General features: G+C 38.9%; 1 long non-coding RNA gene across 9 annotated transcripts in view; it reads left to right on the plus strand.

Annotated features, from left to right (window-relative positions):
- The window catches only part of Magee2, a 156,642-nt gene that overhangs the window by 80,797 nt on the left and 57,348 nt on the right, over positions 1 to 18,497 (plus strand). The window contains exon 10 of one of the 9 annotated variants that reach the window (XR_004771370.1): positions 16 to 1,836. The exons of 7 other annotated variants lie outside the window; for them this stretch is intronic. This is a non-coding gene — a long non-coding RNA (MAGE family member E2). Of the gene's footprint in view, positions 1 to 15; positions 1,837 to 18,497 lie in introns of those variants that run through there. One more of the 9 variants, XR_004771369.1, reaches the window with a different exon arrangement.

Here is an 18,497-nt window from a genome sequence, read left to right on the forward strand (position 1 = left end):
ACTGATGCTATTTAGTTACCCTGCAGAATGTTACGGGAGGACCGTATTGCTGAAGATGGCACATACTTGACTTACAGAACATGAAGAAATCATGCTGGTACTGACCTGGAAGCTTCATCCCTACTGCATAGCTTTAGGTGCTATTCATGCTGCTGAAAAAGAAAAAATAATCAGTCTTACCCAGCTGTGAACCCTATGAGCCACAATAACAACTTGCCTGACAAGACACCCCACTGGCAAAATAGTGGCGTGAGCATCATGGAAGTAACCAACCACTTTCTGATTGGATTTAAGCCTTGCTCTACAAGATGAAACCCATACTGGCACCATTATTGGACCAAGAACTTGTGGCTAGACAAGCCCTAGGCCCTAGGAGAGAAACTACTACTATTATTCTGTTAAATGAACATAGTGTTAAAACAACTATGAATAACTTACTATTAAGCTCATAGATAACGCAACTCTCAACTCTTACCAGAGAAGCTTCTGTTTGCGACAAATGGTGCTTAACACAATCCTAAACTGGACATCTGTATTACACCCCTCCTCCCAAGGCTCAGGAATCATTGTGAAAGGAGGGGAGGAATAAATGTAAGGGCCAGAGGTAGTGGGTACACAGAAATAGTATCTCTTGGCACATAGTAGGGCAGCTGCACATATGTACTCACAGTGGTTATGACAGCATACACAAGACCCATGCAAGCTTAAGCTATACCAAATCCCATCATAGAAATCAGAGATGGGCATGAAGTCTCACTCCTACCAGAGGTTCTATTGGTGATTTATAGCTACTGGGATAAGGAATGTCAGCTTACTCTAAGACTATAAACCCTGGAAAGCTGACCACATCAGTGGAAAGTGGCACATCCAAAAATATGTGGGCAGCATAAATTCAACCCGATGGGTTAAAAAAAAAATAGAAGAAAAGAATACAAAATTAGGAGGTGTGTTGGCTAGGTTTGTCAACTTGACAGATGTGTGGGTCATTTTGGAAGAGGAAACCTCAGTTGAGAAAATTGCCTCACAAGACTGGCCAGTAGGCAAGCCTGTGGTTTAATGTTTTTCTTTATTGATGTTTGGTATGTGTGGGCCTAGCTCACTGTGGGCAGCAATGCCATCCATGGGCTGGTTGGTGCAACAAAAAACAGGCTGAGCAAGCCATTGGGAGCTAGCTAGTAAGCAGCACTCCTCCACAGCTTCTTTTTCAATTTCTGCCTTCAGGTTCCTGCCCTCATTGAGTTCCTCCTCTGATTTCCCTCAGTGATGGTCTGTTTCTTTGAAGTCTAAGAAGAAATAAGCCCTTTCATCCCCACATTGTTTTTGATCATGGTATTTTATCATAGCAACAGAAAACTAAGAAAGACAGCAAGATAATAGGGACTGGATCTGAAGCTGGGAGAGAGATCAAAACATGCTGTATAACATTCTCGAAGAACCCATAGCAAGTTTTAAAAAGAAAATAGTGTGCAATAAACCAATCCAGCTGCTAGAATATTAAAAATAACTTCATATTTACTATATGATGACTCTTGTTCACCCTTTTGCCTCATCCTAAGAGATCCCCTTGTCCTAAATTTTCTTATTATTGTTACCTTGTTTTTCTGTTTTATAAATTTCATATCTAAACATAAAATTTATATTTTGTACTCTTGCATTGTTTTGAATTTAGTTAGTTCAAACAAAGCAAAATAATGCTATTATACATGGATTTTTCTGAAACTTGATTTTCTCACACAGCGTTGTCTTACTATGGTCAATCTGTGTTGCAATATGTACTTCTCATAGATTCTTTTATGCTGTTGTATTTTTGGAATGTACCAACATTGGGTTTAGTAATTCTTGTGTTCTTGGCATTTTTTTTTACTGTGTTTTACAAATAGTGCTTATATGTACTTTTTAAACTATTGGTTCCTTTATATGTTCAAAACATTTTTGGAATATACAGTTAGAAGAATTAGCAGTTCATGTTCAAGTATGGGCAATGCCAGTTTTTTTTTTCCAGGGGGAACATTTATATTTACTATTCTAGCAGTAATGTGTAAGAAAACCCAATGACCTCTGTGTTCTCCCATACTCTGTCATATAATATTACTTTTCTTAAGTATTTTTTTTGTCATTTTCACCATGATATTCTTTCTTTTAATTTCTAAGCAGAGATTCGTTTTACTTGTTATATTGGCCTTACATTTCTCCTCTTCTATGAAATGCATGTTTGTTCTTTTCCCCATTTGTCTATTGCATTATCTTTTGTTGTTAATTTGTAGTTCATGTATTCATAGAAATGCTTTATTGATTAGATATATGGTAGATATCTGCTTCCATCTTGAAGCTTGTCTTCATTTATTTTACTTTTTAATAGAAAGAAATTTTATTTTATATTAACTTTGCTTGTATTTTGTGGATAGAGCTTTTATGTGCTTTAGAGAAATAATTCTTTATGCCAACGTCTAGAAGATGTTGCTTATATTTTCACCTAAAAGTTTAAAAGACTTTGTTTTATACCTAACTTCTTTATCTGGAGTAGACTTTCATCTTAAAATTAGATACATCCAATTTTTCTATCTCCATTAGCTAAATGACCCCATATTTCCCCAGAGTTCTTTGGTATTTTCTGTGTTATATATCAAAATTCCATCTGTGCATGTCTCTGCTTCAGGACTGTCTTTGGTGTTCACTGATCAGTTTTCTACTCTTTTCTCAGTTTTTGTCTGTAGAATTTTTTCATATACTTCCCCTACTTGGGGAGGGAGGAATTATAGTGCAGTGTGGCCTCACAGTCATCCTGTCTCTGGCTCATGAGTGCTGGGATTACAGATACATGACATCATACCCAGCTTCCCCTAATTTTTCAGGTTAAGTATTTTGTTACACAAAATTTCAAATGTATACAAAGGTAAAGAAAATTTAACACTCTTATACCTTTTACAATTTTCAATAGTTAAATATTGTTAAATGTCATTTTGTCTATAGTTCACCCAATTCCTCTTGATCTTCTAGAGTATTTTGAAGTAAGTTCCAAGGATCATCTCTCTCATCCTTAAATATTGAGCATGTGTCTCTGAAACAGTAGTTCTCAACCTTCTTAATGATGAGACTCTTTAGTACAGTTTCTCATATTGTGGTGACACACACACACACTCTTTCATTGCTACTCATAACTATAATTTTGCTACTATTATGAATTGTAATGTAGATATCTAATATGCAACCCCTGTGAAAGGCTTACTTGACTCCCAAAGGGGTGGTGACCCACAAGTTGAGAACCACTGCTCTAAAAGAAAAGGGGTATCAATGGTGATGTCAGCACATGTCTTTAATCCCAGCACTTGGAAGGCAGAGGCAGGTGAATCTTTCAGCTCAAAGCCAACCTGGTCTACAGATCAAGTTCCAGGACAGCCAGGGTGACACAGAGAAAACCTGCCTCAAAAGAAAAAAGAAAAGAAGGAAAGAAAGAAAGAAAGAAAGAAAGAAAGGAAAAGAAAAAGGGTTTTAAGAAAGCACATTCATTTATCATTGTCAAACAGCCTTATTACATAATATTTCTTCAAATACCTACTTAAAAGTCAGTTATTCACTTACAATATTCTTTGAGAGGCTGAAGATATATCCCAATGCTTTATATAATGTATTGTTTTTGCAGAAGACCTGAATTTATTTTCCTGAACCCATGCTGCATGGCTCATAACCACATGTAACTCCAGTTCCATGAGAATCAATACCCATTTCTAGCCTTCACGGGCACCACTTACACACACACACAGAGAGAGAGGGGGGGGGAATGCTCATGGAGAAATGGGGACATGTATATAAACAGTAATCTCCCCAAATGTTCATGTGCCAAATAAGCATTTAAAAATGATGTTCAATCTGAAAATTACAAATTAAAATAATGACCAAAACAATATAAATACATCACATAAGCATATATTCAATTTGTCCATTAACCTACTAAAGGACATCTTGTTTGTGTGTGTCCAAATTTTGATAATTGCATAGTAAACTGCAAGAAACATTTATGAGCATATTTTGTATGGACATAAATTTTCATTTTTATTTTTTCACTACCAGAGATTGAGTGTACAGATGTACATTTTCAATTCTTTTGAGTAAATAGAGTATAATTACCATATCATATGAGAAAATTACATTTAGGTTTGTAGAAACATGCTACTCTCCCAAAATGTTTGTCATTTTTGCATCCCACCAGCAACGAATGAGAGTTCCCACTTCCTCACATCCCTGCTACCATTTGGTATTGTCATTGTTCTGAATTGTAACTATGTATGCACTGTTTACTGGAGACTACCTCTTACCAGCTTCTCTGTGTATACAGGTAAGTATTTAGAATGTAGTTATAGTTATTCATATCTGGTGAAAACCTTTTCCAAAGCAAAACTGAGTCATATGAGTACATCCCAATCAACATTACTAAAAACGATGTGATTATAATGATTGTGTTAGAATAACCAAACACGAGTGGGAATAGACACTTAGCAGCCGGGAATTCTACTGATAAAAGAAAATATATGCCCCACCCTCATGCTTCATGACTACAATATTCCAGAATATGGAGCTATCATGATTATTCAACCAGTTCCCTGATGTGAATATGTACACATGTGATTTTTGCAGTACTGTAACACACACCTGTGTATATACGTCTTGCTGCATTTGTTTAATGGTTTTCTTAGGATTCATTCTTTGAGAAAGTGCTGGGTCAGAGTAGAGTATGGACATTTTTGATGATGCATTTCACAGATAACTGCTAACATTTGTCACCAGAAAAATTGTGCCAAAATGTATTCCCTCAAGTAATTTACCAGAGAACATTGTCCCCAAACCTCATCACAAATTATTTTTCATGTACATGAAAATTGATATTTAATCACTGTTTAAATTTCCATTTAAAAGCCATAGTGGGGGTTGGGGATATAGCTCAGTGGTAGAGCTTTTGTTTAGCATTTACAAGGTCCTGAGTTTAATCTCCAACACCATAAAAATGCAAGAGCTATATTTAAAATGATAGCACTTATGTGTCTTCAAAAGATCAATGACATTGAATAAAATAGTCTCCCTCTCTTTGATTATGATTTTTCTTGTTGTTATTCATGAAATTCAAATTTTCAGATAATAATTATTCATTGGGATTCTGTGTTTGTGTGTGAGTTGTTAACCTGTGTCCTAGTTTCATTTCTGTTGGGAATAATAGGACACAGGTGCTCTGAATGGGGAAATGGGAAACTCAAGGGCAGGGAGACACATACCTAGGGAGGGGGAAGGGGGCAACAAAAAGCGAGAGGCAAGTAGGATGAATAGTACCAAAAAGGCTTTTAAACGCCACAGGGAATCATATTATTTTATGTCTACTTAAAATTACACATATACAAGTACATATATTTAATTGAAGTTATGCCACTTGAGGTGACAGTGTTCCCCCAAGGGCTATAGACTATCTAACCACACAACCCCAACAACTGCTCAGGGAACATCACAGAAGAGGGTTCAGAAAGACTGTAAGAGCCATAGATCAGGGCAAAATGTCTGCTGTGAGATAGTGTGTTTTATATATGGCAGGGAAGCTTCACCCAGGAAATCTCAATAATGTGTTTGCCTAAACACAACCTAAAAAATGATAACAATCAATTGCCATGTTAACGTTGATGAGGAAATTCTCACAGGGCCTCATGCCTACAAGAACTATGGGAAATTGATGGTTGCTGGGAGAGGGAAACTCAGTCTTCTCCAGGGATGACAGTCTTCTCCAGGGATGAGCTCCCTGATAGGTTCCCTAATCCTAAGAGTTCAGCCCCAAACAGATAAGAGCAACACTAAAGTATCTCAGCATATTGTATATATAAGCTTATATACATTTATGTATATGTGTGTAACAATTTAATTAAAGAACAAGAAACTGAGCTCCCTGATCTACCAGAGGCCATGCCAATACCCAGAACCCCAAGTAAGAAAGACCCCATCCACAGACCTAACAGACTAACACTCCTCAGAGCCTGTCCAGCTTTTCCCAACATTCCCTCCCCACCCCATCACCATATCCCAGCCCTTAACTCTGGCAGAAGCCTCCTGCTCTACCAGAGAACACTCTGATACCAAGAACCTGAGGTAAGACCCCACTCACAGTCCTCCAACACTTCCTCAGAGCTCACCCAGCTTCCCCAGAAAGACAAACGTGGTTATTTACTCACTTATAAGTGGATATTTGCTGTAAAGGATAATCATGTACAATTCACAGACCCAGAGAGGCTAAGTAACAAGGAGGGCTCAATGGATGGTGCATGAATCTTCCTGAGAAGGGAAAATTAGATAGATTTCAGGCATGGACTGGGGGTGGGTAGGATGGGAACAGGAGGGATCAGGTTGGGGGAATGGAGGGAAAGAGTACTGGGAGAGACAAGTGGAATTGGTTGAGATAGAAATCTAGTGCAGTGGAAACTCCCTGGAATCTACAAGGGTGTCCCTAGCAAAAACTCTTAGTAATGGGGGATATAGAGACTGAATGGACCATCTTCTGTGCCAGGCAACTCCGCTAGTGGAGGGACTAGGTGACAAACCCAGCCACAAACCCTTTGTCCTGCCTGCAAGATGTGCTGTAGTAAAGATGGCGTAGAACTTGTAGGAGTGGCCAAACAACGACTGGTCCAACTTGAGCTCCATGCTACAAGGGGGAGTCCATGCTAGACACTGCCTGGAGGGCCAGGACCCAGAGGCTAGGTAGCCCAGAGACCTAGGATAGAGCCAAACATGACTGGAAAAAAAAGTCAATGCAGTATTTCCATAGTCTGGAGCCTAGCATAATTGTCACCAGAGAGGCTTCATCCAGAAACTGATGGAAACAGATGCAGAAATCCACAGCCAAATATTAGACAGAGCTCAGGAAATCCTCCAGAAGAGGAAGAGGAAGGATTGTAGAAGCCAGAGGGTCAAGGACACCACAAGAACATGGCCCACAGAGACTGAAGTGACAGTCAGGGAGCCTGCATGGGTCTGCCCTAGGAATTTTTTAAACCCTCAGGGTCATCAGAACAAGAGAAGTTGCTGAAGCCAAAGAAGCATAATGAAATGAGCTTCCGAGACAAAGACAAACACACACACACACACACACACACACACACACACACACACACACATTCGGTTTGTTCATATTGGCAGGAGCAACATTGTTTCACACACACACACACACACACACACACACACACACACACACACACACACACACACCATTTGGTTTGTTCATATTGGCAGGAGCAACATCGTTTCCTTTGTTAAGGCTGAATAGCATGGGTATGTATACCACATTTTCTTTAGACATTCGTGTGCTGATGGACATTTAGATCCTGATATTCATCCCTCCTGGTGTCTTTTCTGAAACTACTATAGGTCCGGACTATGTGGAGCTTTATTCTTGCCTTGGAATTGTCCTCATTGAAAGGCTTTAACCTCGAATGAGACTTATTTCATGGAGAGAGTAGAAAATAGTTTAAAATGGAATTTTAATCACATAGAGGAATTTTTAAAGTATTTTCATTTCAGCCTTCACCCTCTCCTCATGTTGTTCCCTCCCACCTTAGGTTCCCTCTTAGTGAGCAAAGCACCTGGCTCCATCACTATAGCAACTAACAGCTAGGACCAATTAAGTTATAGCTGTGTAATTAGATACCTAAATTGCTTATAGAACTCAGAATCCTGAATGGAGGAGACACGTTGACAGGAGGGAGGAAGCAGCACATCTTAACTAGAGAGAAGTGGACAGTTGGAGGCCATCTTCTACCTTCACTCCATGGGAGCCACAGAATTAGATGTTAACATCTTGGCATTTGTCTACAAACATTAATATGCGAGCTGGGGTTGCCAGGTTCCTTCAAGGAGACACATGGGGGAATCGCTCCCCAACATTGTACTCTCAACACATGAATATGAGCCTATTTTCCCAGCACTTTATTTACAGAACTATGTGTACAGTGTTAAAACTTTGGCAGACCCCATGGTCAATGCTTACTGCTGCTCACTGCTCCATATAGTGAAAGACTTGCTATTAATCAGTAGTCCTAAGAATCACTTAGCACTCTTATTGGAACATATTCTGCCAGCTGGGATGGTGTTTTCTTTGGCCTGGGACTCAGTTTTCTCATTTGTACTGATTAAGATTCTAAGAACCTACAAATGGAACTTTCCTGCCTTACCTTGTGTCATCCCAAATAGTACATGTTAACCAAAATCAGATCCCTTCTTAGGTAAAGCAGTTTAGGGTGAATAACTGAGAGATGCTTACACAGTAAAACCAGGAGACTGTGGAAACAGGACTTTATGTATATATGTTTAATAAGATGTAGATAAAGGACAATTTCTTTCCTTTATGCATCCCATATAATTCCTTTGTAGAAAACTAAGGAGAAATAGAATTCAATATAATTCACCTATTTGAAGAGTACAATTAAATTGAATGTATTTCTGGAGCTTTGCAACCACCATAGCTCCCTCTATCTTCCTTCAATCTAACCAGTCATATGGAAACTGTAATCTACATTCTCAGTCAGTTCTCTCATTTGAGACATTTTACATAAACTAAATCAATGTGTTCTTTTGTTACAGGTTGATTTTACATAGTATAATGTTTTCAAGATTCATTCATGCTGTGGAATATGTCTTTATTTATTTTACTTGTTTACCTTCAGTCTTGTTTTTTTTTTTTTTAAGTTAATTTTGGTGCCGGGCATTGGTGGCACACGCCTTTAATCCCAGCACTCGGGAGGCAGAGGCAGGCGGATCTCTGTGAGTTCAAGGCCAGCCTGGTCTCCAGAGAGAGTGCCAGGATAAGCTCCAAAGCTACACAGAGAAACCCTGTCTCGAAAAACAAAACAAAACAAAACAAAAAGTTAATTTTGGTTGTCATATCAAGAAATGCTTTTCAGTGTGAAAACTTTATACATATAAGTCATTACACTACATTTTTGTTTGCCTTTCCACTCTCCTTTCTTGTATCACTTTATGCATTTTTGCTGGTACCCCATCTCCTCCCAAATAGTCATCCCTTCTGCTTTGTACCACTATGTTCTCTTCTTCTCTTTTCTATTAGACCTCTTTCTCTCCTCTCATAGTTCTTTTTTTAATTGCATATAATTGTCTGACTCAGCTGGGAACCCTGCAAGTGGCATGAACATCATAAAAGTAACCAACCACTTTTTGATTAGATTTAAGGCATGATCCACAAGATGAAACCTGTATCTGACACCATTATTCACTCAAGAACCTATGGCTAGACAGGTCATAGGCCATAGAGGAGAGCCTATTACTATTATTCTGTTAAATGAACATAGTATTAAAACAACTCCTAATGACTTTTCATTACACAACTCTCAAATCTCATCAAAGAAGCTCTTATTTGCAGTAAATGGTAATTAACACAGAGTCCCACAAAAATAAGAGGCTGTGGAATGTTCATCCTTAAGTAGGACATCTATATCACACCCATTTCTCCCAAGGCTTGGCGTCATTTCCAGAGGCCAGAAAGAGTGTAAAAACCAGAAGTGGTCAGTGACTGCAAGGACTGTGTATTCAAGTCATCAGCCCATTTATTGACTGTATGGGCTTTCCTGATATTTAAATTTTGGAGTTATATATTATAGATATTTTAAACAATCTTTTGTTAGATGTATAGTAGGCAAATTTTTCACTCATTCTGTGGGTTGTGTCTTCATTCTAGTGATGTTTTCCTTGATGTGCAGAACTTTTTAAAAATTTCATGTATTCCCACTGTTCAATTCTTTCTTTCTTTGATTCTTTTCATTTGCTGTTTAGAATTGTACTGACCTTCATCATTTAATGAACATTTGTTGTATTTCCACTTTGGATCTCTTATGAACAACGCTGCTATAAATATTTGCCTGTAAGCTTTTGTATAGACATTTTCAATTCTTTGTTGGGGCTAACTCTAGGATAGGCTTGTTAGATCACATGTACCTTTATGTTTAACTTTTTGAAGAACTGCCAAACTGTTCTGAACAACAGGATATAAGAGTCTTACCAGCAGTGAATGTGGTCAAGTTCCTCAATTTCTATGACAACACTTTTTCTTTTTCTTTTCTCTTATTACCATTGCATTGGATGTCAAGTGGTATCTCATTGTGGTTTTGATTTTCACGTCCTTGATGGTAAATGGCTTGCAGCAGCTTCTCATATATTTATCAGCCATTTGTTTATCTTTGAAGAAATGTCTATTCAAACACTGTCCTTTTATTAACTGAATATTTGCCTTTTAAGTATTAGCAAAGGATTTTATTTTATTTCTGCCTATAAACTGCTCATTAAAGTATATGGTTTTCAAAGAAATGTGTCCCATTTTGAGATTGCATTTTCAAAATTAAGGGACAAGATTTACTCATTTGAATGTGAATATATGGTTTTCCCATGATTTTTAAATTTTTATTATTATACAATATGAGGAGGGTATGTATGCCACGGTGTATATGTGTACCAGAGGACAACTCTGGGATCAGTTCTCTCCTCCCAACTTAACATGGTTTCCAAAGATCAAACTCAGATTGCCAGGCTTGTATAGCAAGCACCTTTACCTGCTGAGCCTTCTTGCTGGCATTGAGTATTTCCAGCATCCCTGCTGAAATTCAGTTGATGTGTAGATAAGGATTTATTTCTGGGCTCTCTGCCCCATTTCACACTATTTTGATTACTGTGGCTTTGTGATACATTTTAAATCAGTTAAGTGTGAAATGTCCTGATGGGGAATGTCCTTCTGTATGCTGTAAATATATGTTTCTCTTATTGGTTGACAAATAAAGCTATTTTCGCCAATGGACAGGCAGTATTTAGCCATGCAGGAAATCCAAACAGGGATAGAGAAAGGTAGTAGGCAGAGTCAAGGAGACACCATGTAGCTGCCGAGGAATCAAAAGACCCGGGCATCACCAGTAAGCCAAGACCATGTGGAGATACACCGATTAATAGAAATGTGTCAATAATTAAGAGAGAGATAGCCAATAAGAAGCCTGAGCCATCAGCCAAACAGTTTATAATTAATATAAGCCTCTGTGTGTTTGAGACTAAACGGCCGTGGGACAGAAACTTCCGTCTACAATGTTCAAGTTCTTCTGAACTGTTTTAGTCATTTGAGATTCTGTATGAATTTTATCAGAGATATGACTATGTCTGGGAAAATATCATATGGAGTTTGATAGGGATTGCATTGAATCTGTGAAATCTGTGGATGTTTGGGAACAGTATAGACCTCTTAATATTACTTCTTCCACTTCGTGAAAATGGAATGGGAAATATTTATGTCTTCAGATTTCTTTCAAAGCATTTTTCAGTTTTCAATACACATGCCTTTCATTGGAGTGGGTATACAGCTCATTGGTAGGTTCCTGGTCCTGTATGTCTGAGGCTCTATTTTCAATCTGCAGTACCTGAAGAAAAGTTAAGTTGAATTTCAAAAGAGGATCGTGACAGGGGAGAAAGCTGGGAATGTAGCAGAGTTGGTAGATTGCTTGCCTAACATGCATATAGCTCTATATTCCATCCTCTACAACAAATAAAGTGGGACTAGAAGTGCACACACACAATCCCAGCATTCAGGAAGAGGAGACCAAAGGATTATGGGTTCAGCATCATCTTTAGCAACATAAAGATCTTGAGGCCAGCTAGGGCTAGAAACACTGTCTCTAATAGGCTATTGCTATTGGTGCCTTACAAAAGAAAGAGAGGGGGGAAGGAGGGAGGGAGGGGCAAGGAATACTCTGTTGTTAGAGACACACACTTTAGAAACAGGATTTAAGGAAATCAACCTGGATCTGGCATAGAAGCCTCCTCCTTGAGGACTAGCTCTCTCAGTTTCAAAAGCAGTTATTAAAACTGCCATATTAGAAAACCTATCAATAGTCTTATCCAGCTATAACACGACATATCACAACAATGGCTAGCATGGAAAGATATTCTAAAGGTGCTATAGTAGCACTTATATCCCAGGGGTAATAAACAACCACTTGATTAAACTTAAGGTCCACTTGTTAGGTGAGAATGCATGCTTGACCCTGTAAAGTTAGTCAACTACTTGGGGCTGGTGAAGTCCTGGACCCTAAAGGAGGACCAGTTTCCTAAACCAGTATAATCTCTAATTGCATTCCAAATAGGTACCCTTATATTCACCCTCTTCAAAGAAGCTTCTTTTTGAAGCAGATGAGGATCATTACAGAAAGTCACAACTCGTCAAAATAGAGATATCAACTCACTATGGGGTGCCCTCCCCAAATTAATACATTTACAACAAAACCCCTATAGGAAACATTGTGGAAGATGGGACGATTATAAGACAAGACAAAAACAGCTACAGTGTGATAGTCTCCTCTGGAAAACAAACAAAAAAGAGGACAGTAAGTGTGGAAGGCAAAGGAGAGGGTGGATCTGGGAGGAGTTGGGGGATGGATATGATCAAGATCCATTGTATAAAATTCTCTAAGAATTAATAAAAATAGATTTTTAAAGTATAATTCAATTTATTACTATTTCATTCTTTTTATGTTATTCATAAAGAGTTGTTTTTCTTAATTTCCTTTGGGTTTATTATTCATTGTTAATATGTAGAAATATAACTGACAGTCTGTTCTACACTAATCACTTTTATTAGCATATATTATGCAAAATAATGGATTTCATTGACATTTCCACACGTATATATTGTAACTGGCTTTTGTGTGTTGATTTTGTATTTTGTCCCTATGTTAAATTCTTCATTAGAGCTAAGAGATTTTTCTTTTCGGTGTGGAATATTTAAATTTTTCTACATAGAAGAGTATGTCATCTGCAAACACAGGTAGTTTAATTTTTTCCTTTCCAGTTTTCTTTTCTTTTCTTTTTAAACCCTGTTACTCTGGCTATGGCTTCCAATAACAAACATATTTTGAGGGGAAAAAAAGCTTTCAGAATTTAATCATTGAGTATATTCTTTTTTCATTATGTTGAGGTGATTTTCTTCTGTTCCTAGTTTGTTGAGGGGTTTTAGTCCCTAAGTCTACTGAATTCCATCAGATTCTTTTTCTGTGAAATTTGAGATGATTATGTTTGCCCCTTCATTTTAGTAAGGTGGAATAGTGACTAAATTTCATACTGGGGATCACTCTTGCTCTCCATGAATAAATCGTATGTAGGCATTGTGTGTAAGCCTTTAATATCTTGGCAAGCTAGTTTTGCTAATGTTTTGTTTATAATTCGTTTAAGAGAAAGGGGGTTTATTTGGCTCACACATTCAGGTTACTGTCCATCAGTGAGAGTAAGCAAATGTGGTAACTTAAAGCAGCTAGTCACATCCACAGTCAAGAACTGATAACTTAAAGCAGCTAGTCACATCCCCGATCAGGAACTGGGAGAGAGCAAGTGCATGCATGTTTGCATATGCTCAGTTCACTTTCTCTACTTTTAGAAAGTTCAGGCTTCCTGCCTAGGGAATGGTACTACCACAGTGGAAGAATATTCCTACTTCAAGTATAATCAGATAATTTTCCAATGACCCATCCACAGGCCAACATGATCTGCATGATGCCTCATTGAAATTCTCTTCCCAGGTTATTCAAGATTATGTTGATTAGAAAAGATATTAGCCTGAAGCTTTCTTTCTGTGTAAGTCTTTTGTCTGGCTTTAATATCAAGTTAACTCTGGCCTCATTAAATGAGATCAGGATCATGTTCTCCTTAAGAATTTCTTAGAAAGGTTTGAGAAGGGAGGTGTTTGGGTTTTTTATGTTTGTTTTAAGAATTCACTAGTGAGTCCATCAAGTTCTGGGCTTTCCTTTGTTAAGAGTCTGTTGCTTATTGAGGCAGTGTCCTTACTACTTACAGTTCTATTCCAAATTTCTGTTTGCTCATTATTGTCCTTCTGTAAAGTTTATTCAACTAGGTGTTGTATTAGTGTTCTCTAAAGGAACAGAAGTGGACACACACACACACACACACACACACACACACACACACACACACACACACACACACGCAATGATTTGGAATGGCTTACAGTAGTGATCCAGGTAGTCCAACAATGGTGGAAAAGCTAAGAATCCAGGGGTTGTTCAGTCCAGGAGACTGGATGTTTCAGTAGTCTCAATCTGATGACAGTGGAGTCCCAGGGAATACCTAGAGAGCTTCTGGGCTTCAGTCTACATTGGAATCCTGAATAAGTAGGTTCTAATTCCAACAAAGGGATGCCACAGCAACCGGATAGATGACCTTGCCAGTGAGAGTGATGGCAAGCAGGCAAAAGGCAAAGGCTTCCTTCTTCCATGTACTTTTATATAGACTGCCATCAGAAGGTATGGCCCAGATTAAGGGTAGGTTTTACCACCCCAAATGATGGAATTAAGAAAATCCCTCATTAACATGTCCAGTTGTTAGGGTTTTCAGCTGATTGTAGATGTAGTAAAGTTGACAATCAAGATTAGCCACCACATGTTACTACCCTTATGATTTTAAATATTTATGGCTTCTTTCGTCTGTCTCTTTAGTCAATACAGCTTCCTAAATTTTGTTGATACTTTCAAAGAACCCACCCTTAGTTTAATCTTCCTATTGTTGTTGTTCGTTTTATTGATCACTACTTTATTATTTTATTGCATTCTGTCTACTGAATTTTAAATAAATTCATTACTCTTAAGTATAAAGTTGGATTGTTGGTTTAAGAAAAAATTGTTCAGACAGGGTCTCATGTATCCCAGACTAATATTTTTGTTTTGTTTTTTGAGTCAGGGTTTCTCTGTATCCCTGTCTATTCTGAAACTCACTCTGTAGACCACTCTTGAACTCAGAGATCTGCCTGCCTCTGCTTCTCAAGTGCTGGAATTAAAGCCATGCACCACCACTACCCAACCCGGGCAAATCTTGAATTCATCATATAGCCAAAGATGACTCTGAACTTCTGATGCTTCTGCCTCCACATCCCAATTATTAGGGTTACAGAGATTGTACTACCAAGTATGGTTTAGGCAGTGCTGGGGACTAAACCCAGGTTTTCATGCATGCTAAACAAGCTCATAACCATCTGAGTTTCAGTCCAACCCCAAGGAACTTCTTCTAATGGAAATATTTACATAAAAATTGACATGTTAGTATTGCTTTCAAAATTTCCAGAAGGCTTGGTAAGTTTTGTATTGTGTTCACTTTCTTTTTTTTTTTTACTCTTCCAAATTTTTTTGTTTGAAAAGAAAGTATGCTTAAATTATCTGCACATTAAGTCTTCTGACAAATTCTTTTTTTCTTTTTGAAACTAAGTTATTTTAATGGGTTTATAAAAGATAGAATCATAAAATATCATAATCATAATCATAAAATAGTATGTTTCAATGTATGCATATGTTGTATAATGTTTAATTCATTATGTATTTGTTCATTTTTCCATTTCTTTTTTTACTTATTCATTCTTTTTTATTAGATTATTAGAAAGAAAATTATTTTACATGTCAAACCCAGGTCCCTCTCCATCCCCTCCTTCCTGCCCCCCCAACTAATGCCCTACCCATCCCATACCCTTTCTGCTCCTCAGGAAGGGTGAGGCCTTCCATAGGGGGGTCTTCAAAGTCTGTCATATTCTTTGGGATAGGGCCAAGGCCAACCCCCTTGTGTCTAGGCTCAGGGAGTATCCCTCCATATGGGATGGGCTCCCAAAGTCCATTTCTATGGTAGCTGTAAGTACTGATCCACTACAAGAGGCCCCATAGATTTCCAGGGTCTCCTCACTGACACCAACATTCAGGGGGTCTGGACCCCTTTGCTCATCAGTCCTCCTTCTCTACATCTGGAGTTCAGTTCAAGGTTTAGCTGTGGGTATCTGCTTCTACTTCCACCAGCTGCTGGATGAGGGCTATGCGATAGCATATGAATTAGTCATCAATCTCATTATCAGGAGAGGGCATTTAAGGTAGCCTCTCCTCTGTTGCTTAGATTGTTAGTTGGTGTTATCTTTGTGGCTCTCCAGACATTTCCCTAGTGCCTGATTTCTCTTTAAACTTATAATGTCTCCCTCTATTATATTATCTCTTATCTTGCTCTCTTCTGTTCTTACCCCAACTCAACCTCCCTGTCCCATCATGTCTTCCTCACCTCTCCTCTTCTCCCCTTCTCATTCTCCTAGTTCCCTCCCCCTCCCCACATGCTCCCAATTTGCTCAGGAGATCTTGTCCCTTTCCACTTCTCCAGGGGACCATGTATGTCTCTCTTAGGGTCCTCTTTGTTTACCAGCCTCTCCGGAAGCCTAAAATGGCTGAAAGACACATAAGAAAGTGTTCAGCATCCTTAGCCATCAGGGAAATGCAAATCAAAACAACTCTGAGATACCATCTTACACCTGTCAAAATAACCAAAATCAAAAACACCAATGACAGTTTATGCTGGAGAGGATGTGGAGAAAGGGGAACACTCCTCCACTGCTGATAGGAGTGCCAACTTGTACAGCCACTTTGGAAATCAGTATGGTGATTCCTCAGGAAAATGGGAATCAGTCTACCACAAGATCCAGCAATTCCACTCTTAGGCATATACCCAAAAGAAGCACATTCATACAACAAGGACATCTGTTCAACTATGTTCATAGCAGCATTATTTGTAATAGCCAGAATCTGGAAACAACCTAGATGCCCCTCAACTGAAGAATGGATAGAAAAAAATGTGATACATTTACACAATGGAGTACTACTCAGTGGGGGGAAAAAGGCAATGGAATCTTGAAATTCACAGGCAAATGGATGGAACTAGAAGAAACCCTTCTGAGCGAGGTAACCCAATCACAAAAAGACAAGCATTGTATGTATTCACTCATATGTGGATTTTAGACATAGAGTAAAGGATTGCCAGCCTGAAGCCCAGGCTTCCGAGAGGCTCGTGTTCACTTTCTTTTCAATATTTATCCTAATTTCTCTGTTGATTTCTTTTTTGATCCATTGGTTCTTTTTTATTTAAATTTTTTCATTTTACATACCAACCACAGTTCCCCCTCCCTCCCCTTATCCCAATCCCACCTTCCCATCCCCCATCCTTCTCACCCCCATCCACTCCTCAGAGGGGGTAAGGCTTCCCTTTGGGAGTTAACAAATTCTGGCATACCAAGTTGAGGTAGGGCCAAGCCCCTCCTCCCTGTCCCAAGGCTGAGCAAGGTATCCCACCACAGGGAATGGACTCCAAAAAGCCAAGTCATGAACCTGGGATAAGTCCTGGTGACACTGCCAGCCCCACCCCTCAACAGGTCAAGCCACATAACTGTTACCCACATACAAATGGTCTAGTTCGGTCCCATGAAGGTTCCCCAGCTGTCAGTCCATAGTCTGTGATCTCCCTCTAGCTGGGGTCGGCTGTCTCTGTGGTTTTCCCCATCATGATCCTGACCCTCCTTGTTCATATGATCCCTCCTCCTTCTCTTCAACCGAACTCCAGGAACTCAGCCCAGTGCTTGGCTGTGGGTCACTGCATCTGCTTCTGTCAGTTACTGGATGTAGATTCTCTGATGACAATTAGGTTAGTCACCAATCTAATTAAAGAGGAAGGCCCATTCAGACACCCTCTTCACTATTGCTAGGAATCTTAGCTGAGGTCCTCCTTGTGGATTCCTGGGAATTCCTCTAGCACCAGGTATCTCCCTAACTCCATAATGGAGTATTACTCAGCAGTAAGAAAAATAATAACATCTTGAAATTTGCAAGCAAATGGATGGAAGTAGAAGAAACCATCTTTAGTGAGGTAACCCAGATCCAGAAAGATAAACATGGTATGTACTCACTCATAAGTGGGTATTAGACATTAAAACAAAGGATAACCAAGCTATAATCCACAACCACACAGAGCCTAGGTAAAAAGCGGGATCATAAGAAGGACACACATGGAGGACCCAGGAAAGGGAATTAGTTAAGATCTCCTGGGTAAACTGGGAGGGGGGTAGAAGGGAGAGGATGGGGGATGGGAACATGAGGGATGGAGAAGGCAAGTTGAGGAAGGAATGGAGGGAGAGAGCAATGAAAGACACATGTCAGACTCTTTTTCTCTGTCTAGAGAATTTACTTACCAGCAAGAAATGGGCATGCTCAATCATGCTCATCAGCCACACAAGGTAATGCTCTATATGGTTGTCAGGAGCCCTGAACTGCAATTCCAGCTCCTCTAATCATCAAGCAGTTGATTAGGAGATAATCTCTCATCTTTATTTCACTCCTTGTTTAGGGATAGTTCATAAATTTATATATATATATATGTGTGTGTGTGTGTGTGTGTGTGTAGAGAGAGAGAGAGAGAGAGAGAGAATGGAGCTTTTCAGCTATAAACAAGAATCAAATTATGCCATTTGTAGAAAATGAATGCAACTGCACAGCATCATATTAATTAACATAAGCTAGACTCAAAAGGGCACATCTGCACTGCTTATACTGCATGGTTCCTCTCATTTGGCCATTGTTCTAGCCACTTTTTATGTCACCTTGACACAAGCTAGAGTCATCTGAGAG

Source organism: Cricetulus griseus, chromosome X, assembly GCF_003668045.3.
Source record: "Cricetulus griseus strain 17A/GY chromosome X, alternate assembly CriGri-PICRH-1.0, whole genome shotgun sequence".
Taxonomy (NCBI): Eukaryota; Metazoa; Chordata; class Mammalia; order Rodentia; family Cricetidae; genus Cricetulus; species Cricetulus griseus.